At 48.9% G+C, this 20,899-nt stretch overlaps 1 protein-coding gene across 5 annotated transcripts in view; it reads left to right on the top strand.

Moving 5' to 3' along the window:
• LOC138487712 (adiponectin receptor protein 2-like) overlaps positions 1–20,899 on the top strand; it is a 1,243,553-nt gene that overhangs the window by 721,662 nt on the left and 500,992 nt on the right. The window lies entirely within an intron of this gene.

Genomic DNA, 20,899 nt, shown 5'->3' with positions numbered 1-20,899 from the left:
CTGGAGAACAACAGTTACAGGTAAGTAACTTAAACCATATACAATGTGTAGGGATGTCGGCAACCAAAGAAACAGTGTTCAAAATTAAGTTCTGAGCTTCTTCCAGCTCCTTGCCTACTTTCAGCGTTCCCTTCCCCAAGTTCAAAATAGTTCCATAGAAAGACCTTGGGGTTCCCTTGCCCAAGTTCAACACAGTTCCACAATTCCCTTCCCCAAGTTCAACACAGTTCCAAAATCTCGGGGTTCCCTTCCCCAAGTATACAACTCTTGTGGCTTCCAATTCACAGTCAACAGAACTTTCTTAGCAAATCCACTTTGTAACCTTTCAGGCTTTAAACAATTCTCTTAACTAGCCTTTCTTTTAGTCACTTGAACATTTGTCAGGCATAACAGTTTTAGCCTCTTGACTTTCCTTGGTTCACTCCAAGTAGGGGTTACTCAGTCTAGGCGCAGTTGTCGGCCACCCATCACAGGTCACCCAACAGATAACGCTTGGCACTTTGTAATATCCATTGACTCTCATTGGACTTCCTTGCCAACACAGGTTTCCTTTCGGCATCTGTGTCATTAGTCCATTTGCACTTCTGTTTCACTTTGACAGTCTTTTGACTCTGGCAACACGTGACTTTCACACACTTCCCTTTGTGGTATTTCTCCTTGTCACTATCTTGCTTTCACACTATCCCATAGTGCTCATCGATTGCGTTTCACTTGCTTCATAGGCTCTCATCACTGGCCTTCACTTAGCTTGCACTTTCACATTGTTCATAAAGGCTTTCTACTTGTTTTCACTTATATCATAAATATTCATCACTCATGCAGTATTTCATATATTTTGTCCATCTTTTCCTTCGTTCGGTATTGAATAACTTATTAAGTACTTTGCAGCTTGTTTGGTTTTCAATACTGTCCATTTGGTCTCCAGACCCATTCATTACATGATTTCACTCGATCAGCATCTTCCTTTGCCCACACCAAGCTCCTGGAGCTCACTGGCATGAGTCATCCCGCTCTGTCACTCACCCATGTATGGCCGCTCCTCCGGGTGCTTTTGCTTTCCTCTCCGGCTCTTGTTCGCTCCCCTCTCATACCATGAGCTCCGGCGGGCAGCGCTCGCCTCTTCCGAACCTTCCAGCTGCTGTCGCCGGCATATGGGAGACTTCTGTGTCCTCCAGCTCCACTCTGGGACATGCGGCTCAGGGTTCTGCAGTTCTCTTGACCCTCTTGTGGCTTGTTCTGGCCTCAGCATCTTTCTTGCTTTCCTGCAGCATTCTGCGTCCTTTGCACCGGTCCGGTCACTCTTCTGCGTGCTCCACATTGGGTTACTGCATCCTCCTTCTGAGCAGGATCTTTAGCTGGATCTCTCTTGCTCAGTCGCTGATTTCTCCTTAAATCCACCTGTAGGACAATTGACTGTAGCTGCAAGTAATTTGGCTGACCACCATTACTTTTGCCAATGGGACATGCCTGACCATTATAGTAGTGTCCTACAGTCCTCTTCCTTGTCCCAGTGCCAAAGTGGTGTGCACAGATGGTAGTGTGCATTACTCCTAGTTGCCTCTTCCTCATCCCAGTCTTAAAGGGATATCTATATGGGACAGTTGGTGTGTGTGACAATGGGGCAGACTGCTAATAACCTACAAAAGGTAGAGGGAGGGAAGGCTGTATTCTGATAAGGGAAAGGGAGATACCATGCCTCACCTAAAGGCACCTTTCCTCCACTGCCCAGGGACCCTCCACCCCCATGGTTGGTATTCAAGAGCGATGGCCCTTCCCTGGCCACCTGAGAGGAAGACCCAAGGGGAGTAGATGGGAGGATGCCTTCAGGGTCCTCACATAGCACATGACCCAGGTGGGGAGAGGGACATCTGGTGAGAGCTGCTATGTGTGTTCTCTCATTCCCTACTCTATGAGCGCTTACAGGACATTTGTAGCCACAGAAGTACCTGCAGATGATGCCCATTACCTAACTCATTTAGCAATCTGCACAACTAGAGGGCAGTTTGAGGGGAATTGGGCTACTCTACGATGGATTTCAAAAGACACATTTCCCTATGCAGACAGTTACATAAACACTGGTTCTCTCCAGACTGGACTACTGTATCAGTCTCTTTCTCAATCTCCCTACTTCTACTCTCTGACCTCTTCAACGTATACAGAACAGAACCGCAAGACTTATCCCTAACCTCAAGCCCAGGGACACACCTCTCCAGTGCTCCTCTCCCCTGATAACATCCTTACTCTTCTCTCTCCTCCTTCCCTCCTTTCCCCCAACCTGCTCAGTTCTCTGACTGGTCACCTGGTACACTTCCAGAGCCTCACGTGTCCCAGGCTTCCACGCCAGTCCTGCATTTGCCTCTGGGACCCTGCACTCTGCTTGGCACTACTGCAATATGCTCCATAAGAGGGGCAACCACACCGCACTTAACCTTAACCTAGGCCACTGCTGGACTGGGCGCACTTGTCCCCCTACATTGCACTTCCCCTTTCTGCGCACTTGCACGACCTTGAATGTATTAGGCCTAGCGAGTTAGTCCGTCCTGTCCTCCCTTTGTCTCCTTCCCTAGCTTGGTTGTTGCCTGAAATACACAAGCACAGGTGCATTTGATGACCAAAATCAATCTGAAATGTCGCCAGGCCTAGTACTGTAGTTTATTGTTCTGTATGTCCTCCCCCGCAACTCTTTGTCAAGCACTTACATTAGTAGATATGCCTCTGGCCAAGTATGCTAGTTGTGTTGTTTGATCATTCTGAATCTTCAAGGCCTAAGAATGACGACTGTATTCCCTTGTTCCCTTCCTGCCTTGAAGCACTTCACTTGTGTATAAGCGATTTACAAATAAACAATAACAACTACAACTAAAGCTATGTTGGATGACCCAAAGATGAAAAACAAGGTGATACAATACGTTTTAGATGGCCCACATAAAGGAGACTCTGCAACAGTGCGTCAGAAAATGGTTGCAATGCCCAAATGCTATAGGAAAGGAGATAGGAGGTGTCATGATGCCTACCCCCGGGGAACCAGACCAGGTCCAGCAACCCCAGAAGCAGGCATCACGTTATTTTGAGCAAGCCCAAAAACCCCTGCTAGGGGCTGTTTGGGTGCGGTCCTGGCGCCTATGGCACCAGGCTCATATGGAGAGGCAGTTCTGGCGCCATAGGTGCCAGGCTCATAGAGTAGAACTTACCTGATGCAGACCATGCTGCAAGCTTACCAGATGCAGACCATGCTGCAGAGCTCCAAGCTAAATAGGGCTTGGAAGGGACTATTTTGCCTAGGGATTATTTTTTACTCGAGTGGGGCTGGGGAGGAATACTTCCCTGGGACTACTTTGGAGGCTATTTAAACCACGCCCGAAGAGCAGCACACGCTTCGTGTTATTCCGCATCCAGCAGCGTAACGTTCACCGTGTCTGCAAGCCTGCATCCAGTCTTCTGCCACGCCCGCCTCGAGTCTGAAGCTCCTAGAAAAAGGGAGGAACAGAAGGAGAAGAGGTTAGAATAAGAGCAAAACCTTCGATCCTTACCTGAATTCCGGATCCACTGCGCCTTCGAGCTGGAAGAAAGAAGCATTTTACACGCACCGCCTCGCCTGCTGCAGCGCCATGCTGAACTCACCGGCCTTCGCAGCATCCTCACGATCCACTGCATCCTTCTGCACGTTCCCGCCACACTCTGGCACCTAAGGGGAACACAAGAACAGCAAAGGTGAGCCAAGGGAATAAACAGAGGCCATAGTAACTACCCCCATAGACTTACCTGATTACTGCCGGGGGTACTATTCCTCTTCACGGGTCGGCGCAGTCTACATTGCATCCTCGCCGTACCCCGGCCCCTAAGGGGAACAAAAGGACAACAAGGTGAGACAAAGGGACAAACAAGGGGAACTCTTCTCACCACAATAGACTTACCTAATTTTACCGCCGGAGGCATTATTCCCCGAACTTCATATTTTCTCTCCACACCTGAATAAGGGAGCAAGCAACAGGTTACATTCTGGCCTTATTTTCTTGAACTGTGTAGGATAAGCCAAATCCTTACCTGAACTTCGTCAGCTACCACGAGAAACTCTTCGCTGGGGTCAAGCTTCAAACTGCAAGGAATCGGACGAGAGTGAAAGTCAGACATGTGAACTCTTACGAACTACATACTTTTCTGAGTCAATATTGTTCTGGAACTCACCAATTCCTTCGAGCCAGTGAAGCAACTGGTTATCAACGCGCCCCTGTGCTCAATGCAGGATGGAGAGCTCATCTTTTCAAACCATCAGGTGAGACTATAAGAGGGGACATTAAAGGTGATCTGTGGGGAGAACAGCGGGGGTGGGGGGGATTTACGCTCAACTCCACGGGTGGTTAATCCCCTTTCTCCATTTGCAGAAGAATATTCCTACGGGCCAAGCAAACGAAGCTAGGTGGGCCAGTCCAGTCCGTCATCTCGGCCCTACGCGTCACATTGGTGGAGACCGCAGCTGTCCAGTTCAGATCGACGCCTCTGTGGGAGCCAGGTGAGCATAACAGAAGGGCTGCCAGGATGCTGGAAGGGACGCCAGTTACTAATATGTGGACAGTTATACACTTCAGCCAGATGGGTTGAGGGTAGGATGGGGTGTAAAGCACAAGCACTCCTGTCAGTGGCAGTAGAAGTAGTGCAGAATGCAAATGATAAATGTCTCAATGGCCCTCATTACGATACTGGCGCTAAACCATGGCGCTATTAGCACCATGGTTGGTGCCGGTATCGTAACGAGTCCGCCAATGTTCAATGGGGAATTACCACCCCATTCCAAGGTTGGCAGGGCGGTAATTCCCCATTGAACATTGGCCCTTCCCCATTCTCATTTTTGCCCCATAGGGCTCAATGGGACTGGGGAAGGCGCTAAGTACGGTATCGCAAATTGCGGTACCGTACTTAGCACCAAGGTCCCTTTGCGGGTCCCTACTTTAACGGCTGTTTACACCAGCCGTTCAGGTTGGGTCCCGCAAAGGGACCTCGTAGTAAGGCGCTAATGGGTTAATGGCGCCGCAGCCTTTTACGGCGCTGTTAACCCATTAGCGCCAGGGTCGAAATGAGGCCCAATGAATGAACCAAATATTCCAAACTTCTCCCATGGGTAGATGATGAAGCAGGGTCCCTACCCAAAATTTCCTTGATAAATGACACATTGTGCTTCACAAATACTAGCCCTGTCATGGTAGCAGAAAGCAAAGGTTGAAAACCCATTTTTGATGTGAAAATTGGTGCCACCATATTGATGGACCACTATTGGGCTTGTGGGTGCAGAGCATATATGATGCTTCCCCTGAATTGTGGTGGGCTGAGTTCCATAGTGCTGATAAGCATACCCATTGTAGTAGTGTCCGAAAGTGATGTACACATAACAGAGTTCCCTAAAATGGACTCACACATAAGAGGAGATCCTAAAACTTAAACGAGCAAAGAGAAGTAGCAATTATATCTTAGACAAAATGGAAGAGGCACTTGATGAAATACCATATGAGTATAGATTGTTCAGTAGGACCGAAATGTTCTTTGTCTCTGTTTCTCCTGGGGTGCACATGCATGCAAATGCCAAGTGGTTGCAGATTACCCACTGGGAACTGTTAAGAACAATTAACTCAACATGTAAAGGCTTTAACACTATAAAGGAAGAGTTGAGAGCAATGAGGCTTATGACACTTTAAAACAGGTATGTCCTTGATCTGATGATAGCCATGAAGGGCGGCATATACAAAAAAATTGGCACGTCCTGCTGTACTGACATGCCTGCTCACGATGGATAAAATGGGACCCTCACAGAGGCCATAACACTGCTAACAGGTCTCCACACCAGGATGGCAGAGGAGGTGGATAAAGTAGAGCATGACGATGATTGGGTCTCTTACCTATTCTCCTGGATCCCCTCCTGGCTGGCTAATGCATTCAAGGTACCAGTTAGCACTGCTAGGATTTTGTGTCCTGAGAATAGATATAAGCCAATGCAAGAAGACGGCTAAAAAGGCAGCAGAGATGAAAATAGTGATTAACGTGGACACAAAGATGCACAAGTGCACACAAACCGATGATCTACTTCGCTTGGACCTAAGACAAAGTCATATCGGCCCTTCAGGCTCTAGATTTTTTTATCCTCGGGACCCTTCGAAATTACGTGGGCGTTGGGTATTCTGCAAACCTGATGGGGAGTGCTGCTATATGACCAGGAGTGTGGATGAACACAAGAAACATTCAGGGGACAGACAGATGAATGTGTCATTCATAGAGTCTGCCCTTCCCCGCCTCTATACCATAGGAATGAAAAGAGTGCATCATTTATAGCATCTGTCCTGTCTCCACTGCCATACTGCATGAACGAGAAACAGAACTCACTAAGACAACCCTACTGACCTTACTGCGGAGCGATCGAAGAAGAGATGAATCTGCAAGCTCTAGCAGACATGGACATGCTGCAACTGATGATGATGGAAGCAAGTGGCATCACTGCTGAAATTGACACATGTAGATGCATTCCCTCTTCGCTTGACCTGCAAATGTGTTTGTAACACATCTACTGTAAACTTGCAAATTTGCTTGTAACTTCAGCTATATTATATCAATATAAAACATGTAAAATGTATAACCCACCTGTACCTCCCTGTAACTAAGCTCCCCTCAAGTAACAGCGCCACCATGTCTGTGGGCTGCGTGTGCGCTATACAAATGTAAAAAATAAATAAATAAATTAGGCATGTAGCAGACATGCGCTCACCGCAAAGATACACAGACACTAGGTCAAAATGCATTTACACATGAAGAATGTTACCTGCATTCAATAGACACTAGAAAACATATAATCAATGCATACACTGTAGCGCAAGATGCATACAAATACACATAAAGCTTGCTTAACGCAGAGATGCAACAGTAACGAGTGGCCATTTATGATAAAATGGATGGCGCAGCCATGTTCGAGTCAATGGGAAGCATCAAAGAAGCCTCAAGGCTGCAGGAAGAGTAGACTTGCTAAATCAGCTAAAAGCACATATCCAAGCAAGCCAGACAGTAGCTGCACAACTCCTACAGAGGTTACGGTAGAAAACGGAGGTTTGGAATAGCACAGAGGAGAACAGAAGATAACAATTCACATGCGTAAGACATATTTGTCTTAGATTAAGTACACAAATAAACAGCCCTTGAAGACCATGCGCTCATTAATTAAGGCTTAATAGTGGAAGAAAAGTAGCTTGAACAAGTCTCCAGTGGACAAGGAGGGTAAAGACACCTGCATTAAAATAGGCTAAAATCCTAGTAAAAGGTGAGCAGAATAATTAAAACCTGGGCAAGAAGTGACTTCTTGTTGAAGAACAGGGGCTATTCATAAACTCCAGACACAGATGAACTGAGGCCTTCACTCCTCTCAAATTCCCAGAACAAAGATACAAGGCAAAGCCAAGTTCAAAGCTACAAGTCCTGGCTCGCAGCCTGGGGAATCAGAGATGGTGTGTTATATTTGGGAAAAACAGCACTGCCGCTCCTCCTACCACTATTGTGTCTCATGTGCTGATGAACAATGTAAGGAAGGAATAGTATCAATGTAAGACAGACACAAGTGATCACAGTTCAAGGGTGTTTATTAAACTGTAAAAATGGGTGAGAGAAATGCCTAAACCTAAATCTAAGATGGGAGAAAGCTACAACCATCAAATAATAATACAGACCTAGTGGAGACTAGTCAAATAAAAAGGGCCTATACTAAGAAAAAGCTATTGCCAATCCTTACAGCTATGCTACAAAAGAGTGTGGGATAATGTTAATAAGAAAAGAAAGAATTGTCACAAAATGATAAGTCAGGATGGTACGCTATGGTCGGGTCTCCCTTCCCCACGTTTGAAGCACGGGACAAGGTGGGACTCTCGAGCACAGCACACTTCTGGCTTTTCCGGACCTAACTCGCGGTGTCTTTTCCAATATCAGGGCCTTCTGTGCCCAAGTCTCTTTTAAGCAAAGTCTCTTGCTTCAGAGGATCTGATGTATCACAAACAACAAACGGTTCTTCGAGGATCCCCCCTCAGCTGGGCTTCAATCCCTTTCACAATGTCAGCCTCCCTCAATCGAGCTCAGGCCAACGTCACACTGTTGACATCCCTCAGTCGGGTTCACATTTGTTACCACAATGTAGTTCCCTTTAGCTTTTCAGTTCACAACGTGTCAAAGACTTTCGACTGTACAAGGGGTTTGACTTGACCATTGTATGTCCACTTTGACATCTCACACCGGTCTCACCTAGGACCTCTTTGTTCTTCCAGTGTCCTCAATTCGACATATCCTCGTTCTTCAGTAGTAGGGCATTCGTTACAATCTTTTGAATGAGCGCCCATGTTGCGACAGCCCACTCTTTCCCTGATGCCTCACTTGTTCACAAAAAGACCTTTGTCTATTTTTTCTTTCCTTTACACAAATGTTGCCACTGCAACCTTGAGTTTAACACAGTCCGGTCGACTATCAGTTTCCTCTGACTCTGAACTCATTGGCTTTTCTTCCACTGGAGTCAAGGACGGTACCACAGCGGCAAGCTCTTTTCCCCGCTCTGGCTATCAGTGTGGGAGGGCCCTGTGTACCTGTGATTCCCGGTCCTACGATTCTTTCATCGAAGGCTTTGTGGGTCTGGGCTGAAAAGCGCAAGGGCCATTTCCATCTTTCTCGCCCATTCGTTTTCCACCACCTTTCTCCTTCGCTTGAACTGCCGTCCCAGAACAGCTGCTTCCTTGTGCGTTCAGCCTTGCTCAAAGTGTGCTCTCGTGCTCTGTCTTTTTTTTTCCAAATTGTTTTTGTTAGCGAATCAACATGGTTAACGTACATCGAGTTACTGTAAGCCATTCACTTATGTTTCGCACCATGTGAGAATTTTTACTTTTCCTAGAAAACGTAATCACCCCAACCACGCCCCCTGATTGCAAACTCCCCTCCAACCCCCCCCACACAAACAAATTAGGCTCTTTGGGTGAGAGGAGCATATCGTTCTCTGGGACCCTCCTCTGTGGGGTCCTCACGTCACGTCCTCCTTGAATTCTCTGATCGTCTACTCCTGCCCCCTCTGAGGTCCATGACGGCCAAACCTTAATCCATTATGTGCCTTCCTCCCCCACCCCCATCCGCCATTACATCCCCCCGCTCTTCCCCTGTTTTCTAGACCCTTTGCAGTACTTCATTCCCCCCGGGTCTTCCGGGGCTATTATTCGTCTCCTAGTTGAGGCCTCTCTGGGTCATATTTTCCCAGGAAGGGCGTTTGACCATGTATCTGTCTGGTGAGTTGTTCATTCTGTATATGTCCAATGCTTTGGCAGCCCATTGCCTTTCGCTAGGGAGCGTCGCTCCTTTCCAACCTCCCGCTATGCCTGCCCTCGCCGCCAGTAGCAAAAAGTGCAGCATATGTGGGAGGTTAACCCAGTCCCCGTTCATTACCTGTATCCCGAATAACATCAATAAAGTGTCAAATTGTCTATCCACCCTGTCTAGCTCCTTTATCCAGCCCAGGATACCCTTCCAATATCTCTGCACCCTGTTGCGCGCCCACCACATATGCCAGTAGTCTGCTCTCTGTCCACACCCCCTCCAGCACTGAGGATCTACCCCCGGGAACATTTGTGGTAGTCTCGCTGGGTCCCATTGCCATCTATACAACAGTTTCAATCCGTGGAGTTTACATTGGCAAGCTAATGAGGTGCGGTGGGCATTCTCAAACAGTCTTTGCCACTGTCTTTCATTTCTATTTCCATGTCTTTCTCCCACTTCCTCCTGTCTATCTCTCTATATCTCCTCCCTGTGCTTCCAGTAGAGGCTGGTATAATGCAGAGATGAGGCCTCTTGTCCCTTTCACCGTGTCCAACACTCTCTCTGTGCGTGTTAGTTCCCTTTAGTAGGCTCTCTTTCCAATCCTTAGACAACAGCACCCCTTTGAGTTGTAGGCATTTAAAAACCGAGATCTTCTCCTCTCCTCTTCTGTTCTACAGCTCACTTAGCTCTATAAATACATATTATTTCAGGACTTGCCCCACCTTTCCACTCCTCTCTCGAACCAGTTCTGGAATCTCTCATGGCCGGGGATCCATTCTCTTATGGGGGTGCCCAAATGTGGCTTAGGGGCAAGGGCCACGTTGTTACTCCCACCATTTCCCTCTTAACTCTCCAAAGGGACCAGAGTGGGCCCAGGATCCTGTGCCTCCGTACCTTGGCCGGAGTGGCTTCTCGTGGTGCCCACAACCATTCTCCGTGTGTCACCGATCGGAACACGTGATTTCCTATGTCCACCCACTGCTTTTGCGTAACTTCCCTCAGGTGGGGAATCTGAGCTCTAAACTGGGCTGCTCTATAATATGTACGCATTTCCGGGAGTCCCACCCCACCTTTCTCCTTGGGTTGCACTAGCAATCTATAGGCCACTGTGTGTTTTTTCCCTTCCCAGAGGAATCGCGTCATTCGCCTTTTTAGTTCTCCGAAGTGTGCTTCTGGCAGATCTATTGGGAGTGCCTGGTATAGGTATAGCACCCTAGGGAGGAGGACCATTTTAAGTGCATTTAGGTGTGCCAACCACGAAATGGTCAGTTTTGCCCAGCCATCCAGATCTGTAAAGAGTTGATGCAGAAGGGGGGGAGGGGCATTTTCATCGTACAATCTGTGCAGCTCTCTGGGGATCCTCACTTCAAGATATCTAAGATTGCCCTCCTCTGTATCCCGAGCCCTTCCCATTCCCTTCTTCTCCTATCTGTTACCTCTTCCAGTGGGAGGTGGGTGGATTTTTGAACGTTTATTTTAAAACCCGACAATCTCTTGTATCCCTCCATTACCCGAAGGACACTTGGCACTGCCTCTTTCACCACCGAAAGATATATCATAATATCGTCCGCGTACATACTTAGTTTGTGGGAAACCTCTCCCACCCTTATCCTCCTCAACTGCACATCACTCCGTATCTCCTCTCCCAGGGACTCCATCACATGTGCGATGAGGAGCGGGGAGAGTGGGCAGCCCTGCCTAGTGCCCCTTCGTTGCCCAAATTCCCTGGATCTCACCCCATTCACCACCACTCTCGCCTTGGGACCCGTATAAATGGCTTGAATAGCTCTGAACATCCTCTTGCCCCACCCCTACTTTCTTTAACACTGCGATCAGAAATCCCTACTCTACTCGTTCGAATGCTTTTTCCTGTCCCCCTGATTCCCAACTATGTGCTCCATGAGGTCAAGTGTCTTTCTGACCGCTTCTGGGCCCTGCCTTCCCACTATGAATCCGATCTGATCTGGGTGTATTATCCGCTGCATTTTTCCCTTGAAACGCGTTTCCAGTATGTGTGTAAATATCTTCTCATCAACAGTCAGTAATGAGATGGGACGATATTACTTACACTGGGTAGGGTCCCTCCCTTCTTTAGGGATTACTGATATCAAGTCACTGCTGAAGGTGTCTGAGGCTTTTCCCGATTCCTGAATATGATTGTACAGTCGGACCATGTGGAGATCCCCGAGAACTTTTTGCAAAAGCCTACCGTGTATCCATCTTCCCCCTGGGCTTTCCCGTTGGGGAGACGGGATATTGCTTCTTGCACCTCTTCTATTGTTATGGGGCTTTCCAAGGGCTCCCTCTCCAGATTGGTGAGCCTTTTCATTTCTATCCCGTCCAGTTATTCCCCTGCCTCATTTTCACTGCCCTGTGTTTCTGAGCTGTAGAGAGATTCGTAATACTGGGAAAACCCCTCTGCTATCTCTCTGGGTGAGTCCCATCTTTCCGCCCTCTGTGCTCGAAGCCTCGCTGCCAGCAGCACGTCTGCTTTGTCCCCTTTCTCGTAATATTTCTGCTTGAGGTACCTCCATTTCCACATGGTTTCTCCCAGTCCTTGCGCTTTCAATTTGGCTCTTTTGGAGCGTATCTGCTCTCTGATTGCCTCTACATCCCCTTCTGTCACATGCATACTCTCCTCCCCTTCCACTATTTCTCTCCTCAATTTCACTTCTCTGAGGTTCCGCACCCTTTTAAGTCTTGCCCCTTCTCTGATGAGCAGACCCCACCACGTTGCCTTCCCCGCATCCCAGAGCACCCACTGTTCACTTCCCCGTTATCATTTAGCTCAAAATATTCTGTGATCGCCTCCTCCAGTTGTTTGGCATAGAGGGGGTCTTTCCAAAGGGTCTTGTTGCAACGCCAGCTGCTATATGGCCTATGAAGCCCTGTGACATCTGGGACATAAGTACCATGTCATGATCGGTCCAGCCCACCGGCCTAATTTCACTGTGGTTCATTCTCGCCCCTTGTCCTTGTTAATGAGAAGATAATCTATCCTGGTGTACGTATGGTGGGGGATGGAGTAAAAGGTGTAGCCCTCTTCCCTTGGATGCTGCTCCCTCCAAACATCGATCAGGCCACGGGCTGCTAGTGTACGTCCCAGGTGTCCTGGCTTGGCTTCTTTGTCCCCATAGTCTTCCTATCTCTAGCCTCATCAGCCCATGAATTAAAGTCTCCCTCTATTATGTAAATATCTGCCTCTAGTTCTTGTATCGAGTGAGTGCACTCGATATGAACGGTGCCTGCCCTGGGTTGGGGGCATATAGTGCCACCAGGAGTATTCTTGCCCCGTCCAGGGTCCCCTTGAGTATCAGCAGTCTTCCCTCCAATAGGCGGGTGGGCATACAATCCTGCAGTTTACATTGCTTGTGGATCACTATACCGACACCTTCCTTTTTGACATAACCCGATGACCAGTGAACCTGACCTATTCCTGCCCCTTTTATCACTCGTTCCTCTCCGTGTATTAAGCCTGCCTCTTGCAGGAAGTGTATGTCAAGGTGGGCTTTGTGGAATTCTCTTGCGACCAATGATCTCTTGTTTGGGTAATTGAGCCCTTTCACATTCAGTGTCCCCACCAACAATCCTCTCCTGGCCTCACCAACTCTTGACACTATTACTTCTCGTTATCGTGGTGACTCCTTACTCTCGAGATCATCCTTGACTTGGGAGCAATGTTTCTGTCCTACAATGTCTCTGTACGATGAGCCGTGACATTCGTATAAACCCCTCAACAACTTATTAACTAAGAACATTTGTTGGTCAGATTGACCCACTAACAATGGTTTAACCTTATGCATCCTTAACTTGAACTTTGAAATTGTCTTGGAGATGCCCCCTCTCTCACTGGGGCCATCCTGGAGCGGAGTAGATCGCCTCCCTCCTACAAGTCCATTATACTCGCTTAAGCGTCAGCCCTGAGGTCATATGGTTTCATTATACTGCTCATGTGTCCCACTCTACGAGTTCCTGGTTGGGCCTCTGATCTTGCGTGGCTGGTGTCTTGCGAGGTGAAGGCACACTGAGGCGCATGAACTTCCTCCCCATTTGTCCCTTCTTCCTCCTTTGTGGGCCCGGCAGTGCCCGCGACCCCTCACCACTCGTGACAGGCCCCGCTGGCACCTTGGCTCTTCCTCCGGACCTGATGTGAGGTGGCGTAGGGCCTTCTCTGCTTCTTCTGCTGATATAATGCAATAATCCACCCCCTCCACCACAAATTGTAGTGAAAATGGGTAACCCCATCTGTACCTGATTCCTTTGTCCTAGAGCCATGTGGAGTGGGGTCTGCAAGCGCTACGCCTGGCCAGCATAAAGTTCGAGAATTCCTGGTAGATTGCAACCTTGGATCCCTCGATTTCCACCTCTCTCAGCTGCTTGGCTCTGTTCAGCACCTCTGTTCTTTCTGTGTACCTTTAGAAACTTGGCCACTATGGATCGGGGGCCATCTCTGTAGGGTCTGCCACCTCTGTGTGCTCTCTCTAGTTGCACCGTTTTATCGCCTTCCGCTGCGAAGAGTTGATGCACCAGTCCCTGGATCTTTTGCTCAACCTGCCTCTGAGTCTCCTTTGCAGATTTCTTCAACCCAAGTATTTGTATGTTATTGCACCTTTCTCTGTTTTTGAGATCGTCCATCTTGAGCATAACTTCTTCTTCACAAAGCTCTATCTCAGTCATTCTGGCATCCAGTTTCATTTCTACCATTTCCGCATTCAACTGGTTATGCTCAAGGTTATCAATTTTTCCTTCCACTGTTGTCACTCTGCCCGTCAGGTCTGTAAGGGAGGATTGTATGTCTCTGCTGAGGGCCTTTATCTCTGCCAATATGTGCCCTATGTCTTCCTTAGTTGAGAACCTTGACGGGTCCATTTCCATGGGCTTGTCCATTTTTGACTCTTCAGCTTTCGCCATCATCTTTCCCCTCTCTGAATTCTTTCTGTGCAATCTTTAAGTTCAGTGCGTGGGTCTGGTCTCTGCCTGAGGATCTTTGGTGAATGGGGTGATGCTCCCAGTCACCGGTGTTCCCACCTGTTCTCTCTCTATTTTGCCGCTACGGGACAGATCTTGGTCTGGCTTGTCTCTGTGGCGGTGTGTCCCCTGGTTTGTATGGCCTCTCCCTTCCCGGGGACTGACAGCTGTCATCGGGCCTCAACTTTCTCTCAGCGTGGAGCCGATCCAACCTCTGCGTTGCAGGTACCAGTTGGGTGGGGGCTTTGACTCCTTCCTCGAGTGTCACAGGTCTGGGGTTCCTCCTGGCCAGTGGGGCCCCTTTGTCTCCCTTTACCATGTGAGTGGCGTTTGGGGTCGGGGTGGGCTTCCCATTTGCTTCCCCTCCTTGGGTGCTTCTCTGAACCTTCTGTTCCTGTGGTGCTTGTTGCTCTGGGGGAGACTGGTCCCAGAGGGCCACTGCCCCAAGCCTTCTTTCTGCAGCCCTCTCTGCCACTCCAATGTGGTATTTACTTATTGTCCTTATAAAGCCAGCGGGTGTTGTGGGGGTCCCACCCTTGCTATATCATTTAGCTGTTGTTTTCTCCTGTCTTCCCTTGCACCGCTGTGGCATACCCTACTGTGTATCCGCCACTCTAAAGTTGCCTCCCCTAATAACGCTCACTGCAGCATCTATGTCTGAGCACGGGGGTGGGTGCTCTCCCCTCCAAGTGCCCAGTTTGTGATCTTCCTTTCCTCTCCCTTTATGTTTGTGAGCTCTTGCATCCGCTTCTCACCTCTCAGTTCCCCTTCTGTCTTTCTTTTGGCCTTCGTTTATGTGAATTTGTGGTTGTCAGTTTGCACCCATCTGCCCCTCGAGTACCTCGCTCCCCCGTGTATGCAAGGGGTGTCTCTACTTCCTGCGTCTGGTGGGGCACGGAAGGGGGGCGGACACACCGGCAGTGCAGCAGCACTCTCTTCGTTAACCCGGATCGTCAACCTGGGCTGCTCCTCACATCCGCTATGGTCTGGGTTCACCTCCGCCCCTGGGGCCGGCAGCACGGCTCCCGTCTTGCCTCCGGCTGCCCTAGATAACTGCATTGCCGACACAGACATGGGTGTCCTTCGGTTCCCTCCTTCCAAGCGCTCACAGGGGATAACGTTGTCCTTTCGGACGCGGGTCTCCGGCAGCTTCAGGTTTCTCTTTCTGTGCTCTTCGCCCACCGACACTCCAATGAGGCATCAGTTCTGCGGGTGACAGCCGGCACCTGCAGTTCCAGGCCCACTCTGGGAGAGGCCGCCTCTTTTTGCTCTTCAGATACCTCTTCACCAGAATCTCTCCCGAGCTTTGTTCTGGTCTCAAACTGTCTCTGCAGCCTTTATTACGCATCAGATGGTTTCAGATGCAGTTTCCCAGGGTTTTTAATGCTCAATCTCATCTCGTCTTTGCTGAAGGGAGTGGGAGCCGAGGTCTCAGGCGGCCATCTTCTCCTGCGCACCCTGGTGGTCTTCCTCGTGCTCAATCTTTTATCCCTATGGGGAAGGGAAAGGGCCGTCAGGTGTGTGTAGTTATCAGCAATTGCCTGACTCTATCTGACCCTTGTTTTGGGACATGTCAGGTAAACAGCTCTGGTGTTAGTCCGTTGTCTTACGTGGTGGAAGAACGTGTTTGTGTAGGAAAGGGGGGTAGAGCTTCTAAATATCCTATGGACTAAGGGGGAAAAGGTGTCATAAGGAAGAGGGTACCGCGCCTCACCCTTTGGTGTCCCACTTCCACTCCCCGAAGATCCCCCATCCAGGTGAACCTCCCGCACTGGTCCACCCCCAGGAACTGGATCCAAAAGCGATGGCTGCCAAGTAGCCAAGGTTGGCGAGGTCAATGGCAACCAATCCCCGTTCTCGAACGATGCTGTTTTGCAACTCTTGCATTAACTAATCAAGTAGTGTAGAGATGACATATATTCCCCATTATCATTCTTAGAGGTGGTCTCAGGTGGAGCCATCAAATAGAGTATAACCATTGAAACAAACCCATATATATTGTATAAATAGATGATTCCCCTAGCCAATCCCACCTTCCCGTAGGTTTTTGCAACTTCAATAAAAGATAGCCACCAGCATTCATCCCTCTATTTGGCTCTCCTTGGTCATAGGGCCCTGTCAGCTTTTAGACTTTCCCAATTACTGTCTTCCCAGGCAAAGATAATCCTGCAGAAATGTGTAGTCCTTTCCAACCCACATAGTATCAGGCAGTCTTCCCAGATACATTCAGGCAGGCAGCTGTGTCAGAATTCACCCAGATGGTTTTTAGGCAAGTTCCTTTGAAGATGTGTAGGCAGCTCTCCCATTCCGCTTAGTGCGAGGCCTTTAAATCCTCTAAGCCACACCTCTAAAATATGGAAAACAGTAGGTGTTAACTTATTAGCAGTAACTTTATATTGGATATTTATCCCCTTATCCTCCCCCAAAGCCCAGCCCCTCTCTATGGATAGACCCCTTGAAGTATGAAGTTGAATTGATGGAAAGGATGAACGCACCAACCAGAGTTTTAATTTGAAATCTTTTTAAAATATTTAGTTTTGCACTGAATAAGTCCTATATGAGAAAAAATATTGTTTTACAAATACCCATAACAACATATACATTTTGGTGTTCCTCTACTCATGCCGGTCTTATTAAGATGACTCCTGTCTCAGTATAATCTGATTCTGTTCGAGGAAAACTCACAGGGTGTTCAATGTGTTGATTGAATTTTCCAGTAATCAGGTCCTGTACAGTGATCAAATCTGCATCTGGGGTATCTTTACTCTACTGGGCAGTTGAGAGTTCACTGTTGGCATGAGTTTGTGATTTGATGACATCAGTGACTTGGATTTCACCCAGCAGGGATTCTGTATCTATGAAATCCCCCTGCAGAGCTCTAGTTGTAGCCAGCAAGTTTGCCAGGTCTTTCTCATTCTTATCTGGCCTCTCTATTCTAGAATGACCTCTTATCCTCTTCCAATAGAAGGTGTTCTCATTAGAGGTCACCAGATCTTCAATCGACTGGATTAGTTTCCCATGCTTTAAGGGTTTGCTGTTGGCATGCACCATGCCTCGTTTCTTCCAGTTAATCAGGTGTTCACACACCCATTCCTGGCATAATCAGAGTCAATGATAATGAGCAGTTCTTTGAGTTGGTGGTGTAGTGCAATGAGGATGGCTTGGTGTGCGGCCATCAACTCTGCCACCTGACTACTTCAGAGTCCAATTTTGTAACCAGCAGAGGGCTCTGGGGTATCATTCACCCAGGCATTCCTAATGCCAGCCACTAGTTCTTTTTCCCTGTTATTACCAACATGGTCGGATCACCTATCCAGATGAACTGTGGGTATCCCCGGACATGTGTCTTCTTCGTAGACCTTGTGCGGGGAAGTTAGGTACGCCACCATATTGTTTTTGGTCATTGGACTTTCATCATCTAGACAGTTGTCTTGAGCACAATCTTGCAAACCAGAAAATCCTTAGGCTAGAGGACTCTTCTTGTTTTAACCATGTCAGACCTCTACAGGAAAGCCTTGGAAGTAATTCTAGAATTATGTACATTCCCCATCCGAATTCTGTCACTTTGTAAGTGTTGCAAGGGTTGGTGAAGAGTCTCTACAATGATGTGCTCCCCCTGGATGTATGGGTGGTAATCTTTCAACTCCCACACTGTCACCAGGATTGCCTTTCGCAGTCAAAGAATTTTTCCTCCACAGAGGACAAAGTTTTGCTCGTGTATGAGATAACCTAGTTAACCTTGTTGTGCTTTTGGTACAATACTGCTGTTAGGCAGGTATCTGAAAATCCTGTCTCCAAGAAGAACTCCTTATTCTTGATGGGGTAAGTCAAACAAGGAGCGTGGGAAAGACTTCTTTTCAGTTAACTGCCTCAGATTGTTCCAGACCTCACATCTACTTGCCTCTAGACTTTCATAAATGGACCATGGGTGGAGTGACCTCTGCGTAGTCTTCAATGAACTTCTGTCTATAATTAGTGAGTCCAAGAGAGCTTCTCAATTCTCGCAGAGTAGTAGGGTCTTTTAATTTCAATAAAGCTTCCACCTTCTTTGCCTGTGGGTTGAGATCCTCAGGTGTGATTTTGTGCCTTAAGAAATTCACTTGGGTCTTACACCACTGTGCCTTCTGAAAGGACAATTTTGCTCTGGATTTTTGCAACTGGGTCAGAACATAGTGGATTTCTGCCATATATTCCTCATTCCTCCACAGTTGACCTCTTGGTCTGAACACCAACCGCACAGTTACTCCTTGAAATCCAATATTCTTCACCATCTGCATAGGCCATGTTTCCCCTTTCACCCAAATCGGGTATGGCCTTATGCAGAAAGATGTTGAACTCATTGCCAGAGTTTATGTATCCAAAGGGGGTTTGAGTCCACGTGTATTGCTGCCCCCTAAAGGTAAGCTTCTATTGGTCTTCCCTGCTCACTGGTACTGTCCTGTAGCCATTGGTCAGATCAATGGCTGTGTACACTTTTGACCCTTGGATCTGTGCCAGCCCTTGATCGATGAAGGGAAGTGGCCATGTTGACATGTGGGCCTATTTGTTCAACTCTTTCGGGTCTGCACATAATCTCCATTGGCTGTTGGGTTTTAGTATCCCCCAGTACCGGGTTGTTAAACGTATTGTGGATCGGACTAATTATCCGTTGGAATTCTAAGTTCTTAATAATCTCTGAGTGACTCCATTGACGTAAGAGGCAACCAGTATTGTTTCACAAATACTGCCACTATATCTGGTCATGGTGGTTGAATGCATAGATGTGCGTCCACAGTCATATGAGTTTACCGAAAAGATATCCTGGAAGTCCAGGAATCCCTGTTTCAGTTTCTGGGCCTCATCACAAGTGTACCCCCTGACGGAGAGGGCTGCAGCAAGCGGCGGACCGACCTCAGGGTCAGGATGCAGGGACTGCTATCCCAACACTGCCAGGAGTCCCCGGCAACTGGAGGAGGCCCTGTGGAGCCACTGTTCCTCACCGCCTGGGAGGAAAAGTGCAGCACGGTGCTGGATATAGAGGGAGACTGTGGTGCAGAGTTGGTGCCAGCAGCCAGGAGGCAGGAGGTCGGTCAACCTCCCTCCCCCAAACACAAGTGCATACAAAAATGACAGCCTAGCATAAGATGCCCCAGTGGACAGCGACACATGTCTGCAGACGCAGAATCTGGGCATGCCATCAGGGAGGTGTGACGTGTTGGCACATCAGCCACACTCCACAGCAACCATGTGGAATGGTACCCCTGAGTGTCACTGCAGCGGGGAGGGGTGGCAAGGGACCTAACCAAATGCCATGCACACCGAACCCCTGAGCCATGCTAGTGCCATGGACTAAGCCACCACCACCTAAAACCCCACCATGTGAGTGCCACCCGGGGAGGGGATGTGGGGGCATGAAGGGCCACAAGCATGCATGCCTTACGCAGCTGCCCCCGCATGGACACCTTGCCCTCCCCCCACACAGGCCAAAGACCATCTGGCCATGTGTCACACACACCCATTACGACAAGCATCCACATGATGCTGGGCCCACATGTAATCTTCCCTGACCCACAATGCCCATTTTTTCATATATGAGGGGGCCCACTCTGTAACATAGCAAATGTGTTTCCCATGCCAACACACGTGTGGAAGCATACCTGACAACATTTCCTATGTCCCCTAGAGTGGCGCATTCAGGCCATCAAGGTCTGCCACCACCACCCCGCAAAGGCCCAGTCAGGCTACGCTGAGGCGGATGTCACGCCGTGAGACACCGCAACAAAGCAGGGCCATGAAATGTCCACTGCACAGGCCACCAGAACCAGCGCAAGGCACAATGCACCCACTCCTGCATCTGGAGGCTCAAACACTGAGGCCACACCTGCTGGTAGGGCGACTGGAGTCACAGGGGGACACCAGCCTTTTGTCACTGCCTACACAAGGGCCACAGACCCTGGAGAGCTCTCCGTGCTGCCAGCATCCACAGACCCTGGAGAGCCCTTGACGCACCAGCGTCCACAGACCCCGCAGAGCCCTCCACGCCAGCGTCCACAGACCCAAGGCAGCCCTTGCCGCCGCCGGCATGCTCAGACACCTGAGCCGGATGTTGACACACCCTCTTATGGCTCCCCTGATTTCAGCCCAGGGCCACACACCACCAAACAGCACGATGCTGCAGAGGCTGGAAGAGATGGAGCACAGACAGAGGGAGATGTAGGCAATAGGGCCCACACGCACCAAACACCTGCAGGCAATCCATGACTGCCTACAAGGGGCCTCCTACAGGATTGTGCAGAACATGGCAAGGAGCTGGGTAGAGGCGGCTTGTAACGCTCACCTGGTTCCCCCGGAGGCGCAGGTCTTGATCTGGCGAGGATACTGTCTTCAGTGTTAGGCGCAGGGTTCGTTTTGCTCCCGGACTGGGCCCCCTTCCCACCGACAGTTTAAGCTGAAGAGTGAGATGTCTGCAAGGGTAAACCAAGGTATTAGTGTTTGGAAGGTTCGGAAAGTTCCTAGCCCCTCTCGCCCTTTCTTTCCCCGTGGAACTGGGTTGATATTGCGCTTACCTTATATAGGTAAATGCCGGGCTCTCCATCCTGCGTCTTGTGCAGGGGCGCTGGGTCCAGTTGCTTCACTGGAT

This window comes from Ambystoma mexicanum, chromosome 9 (assembly GCF_040938575.1).
Source record: "Ambystoma mexicanum isolate Mex_15411 chromosome 9, UKY_AmexF1_1, whole genome shotgun sequence".
Classification (NCBI taxonomy): domain Eukaryota; kingdom Metazoa; phylum Chordata; class Amphibia; order Caudata; family Ambystomatidae; genus Ambystoma; species Ambystoma mexicanum.
The sequence above is the reverse complement of the archived record's forward strand: the minus strand, read 5'-3'. Positions and strand labels throughout refer to the sequence as shown.